Below are 2,613 nucleotides of genomic sequence, written 5' to 3'. Positions count from 1 at the left end.
AACAAAAATACTGCAGTAAAAACATGGGTTGTCTCCCATAAGCGCTTTTCTTTAACGCCTTTCAGCTAGGCGCAGAAAGTGTGTATCAAGTGTTATCGCGAGATGGAGCATTGATATCATAGGCTCCCCCATTTGTAGTGGTACTAAGGGCTTTGTCAATTTTAGGCCTATAATAATATTTCTTTGGTTTAGGCACTTTAGAGACATACATAAACTTTTGCTCCTTTCCCACATAAGCTTTTTCTCTAAACTGTAAAGATGAAAAGGTTGAACCCAAGGTTCCCATAGCTTTTTCAAGTTCGCCAATCCTATTAATTTGATTATCATGGTCAACACAAGTTCCTAGGACATTAATTCTTTCATCAATTCCTCCTAAAGATTTATCAAGTTTGTCAGTTTTATCAAGTAACATCTCCAACTTAGTTTCAATACTAAAATTTTTCTCTATGGTTTCCAATTTTTTCATAACATCCTCAAGGGAGGTTTCAATTTTAATTTCATTAACAGGTGGTGTTCCAAATAAACTCTCAATAATGAAACTAGCTTCTAAAGCGGGAGCGCCTAGGAAGTTACCTCCCGCGAGACAATCAAGAACATATCTATTCCAGCTAGAGATACCAACATAAAAATTCCTGAGTAGGATAGTGGTGGAGTGTTTCTTAGTACACCTATTATGGGCATCACTAATTCTATACCAAGCATCTTTTAAACATTCTCCCCCTTGTTGCATAAACGAACGAACTTCAACTTCAGGATTACTCATTTTAACAGTAGTAAATAAAACAAACTAGATAAAGTAAATGCAAGTAACTAATTTTTTGTGTGTTTTTGATATAGTAAACAAGACAGTAAATAAAGTAAAGCTAGCAACTAATTTTTTTGTGTGTTTGATATAATGCAGCAAACAAAGTAGTAAATAAAATAAAGCAAGACAAAAACAAAGTAAAGAGATTGAGAAGTGGAGACTCCCCTTGCAGCGTGTCTTGATCTCCCCGGCAACGGCGCCGAGAAAATATGCTTGATGGCGTGTATTTCACACGTTCGTTGGGGAACCCCAAGAGGAAGGTATGATGCGCACAGCATCAAGTTTTCCCTCAGAAAGAAACCAAGGTTTATCGAACCAGGAGGAGCCAAGAAGCACGTTGAAGGTTGATGGCGGCGGGATGTAGTACGGCGCAACACCAGAGATCCTGGCGCCAACGTGGAACCTGCACAACACAATCAAAGTACTTTGCCCCAACGAAACAGTGAGGTTGTCAATCTCACCGGCTTGCTGTAACAAAGGATTAACCGTATTGTGTGGAAGATGATTGTTTGCAGAGAAAATAGTAAAAACAAGTATTGCAGCAGATTTGTATTTCGAGTATTAAAAGAATGGACCGGGGTCCACAGTTCACTAGAGGTGTCTCTCCCATAAGATAAAAGCATGTTGGGTGAACAAATTACAGTCGGGCAATTGACAAATAGAGAGGGCATAACAATGCACATACATGTCATGATAAGTATAGTGAGATTTAATTGGGCATTACGACAAAGTACATAGACCGCCATCCAACTGCATCTATGCCTAAAAAGTCCACCTTCAGGTTATCGTCCGAACCCCTTCCAGTATTAAGTTGCAAGCAACAGACAATTGCATTAAGTATGGTGCGTAATGTAATCAATAACTACATCCTCGGACATAGCATCAATGTTTTATCCCTAGTGGCAACAGACACAACACAACCTTAGAAGTTTCGTCACTCGTCCCGGTGTCAATGCGAGCATGAACCCACTATCGAGCATAAATACTCCCTCTTGGAGTTACTAGCATCAACTTGGCCAGAGCCTCTACTAATAACGGAGAGCATGCAAGATCATAAACAACACATATGCAATAACTTGATAATTAACATAACATGGTATTCTCTATCCATCGGATCCCGACAAACACAACATAGAGTATTACGGATAGATGATCTTGATCATGTTAGGCAGCTCACAAGATCCAACAATGAAGCACAATGAGGAGAAGACAACCATCTAGCTACCGCTATGGACCCATAGTCCAGGGGTGAACTACTCACTCATCACTCCGGAGGCGACCATGGCGGTGTAGAGTCCTCCGGGAGATGAATCCCCTCTCCGGCGGGGTGCCGGAGGAGATCTCCGAATCCCCCGAGATGGGATTGGCGGCGGCGGCGTCTCGGAAGGTTTTCCGTATCGTGGTTTTTCCGCCTCGGGGTTTCGCGACGAAAGCTTTAAGTAGGCGGAAGGGCGAGTCGGAGGGCGACGAGGGGCCCACACCACAGGGCGGCGCGGGCCCCCCTTGGCCGCGCCGCCTTGTGGTCCGGCCACCTCGTGGCCCCACTTCGTATGCTCTTCGGTCTTCCGGAAGGTTCGTGGCAAAATAGGACCCCGGGTCTTTATTTCGTCCAATTCGAGAATATTTCGTTAGTAGGATTTCCGAAACCAAAAACAGCGAGAAAACAGAAGCGGCACTTCGGCATCTTGTTAATAGGTTAGTTCCGAGAAAATGCACGAATATGACATAAAGTGTGCATAAAACATGTAGGTATCATCAATAATATGGCATGGATCATAAGAAATTATCGATACGTCGGAGACGTATCA

Source organism: Lolium rigidum, chromosome 7 (genome assembly GCF_022539505.1).
Source record: "Lolium rigidum isolate FL_2022 chromosome 7, APGP_CSIRO_Lrig_0.1, whole genome shotgun sequence".
Classification (NCBI taxonomy): domain Eukaryota; kingdom Viridiplantae; phylum Streptophyta; class Magnoliopsida; order Poales; family Poaceae; genus Lolium; species Lolium rigidum.
The sequence above is the reverse complement of the archived record's forward strand: the minus strand, read 5'-3'. Positions refer to the sequence as shown.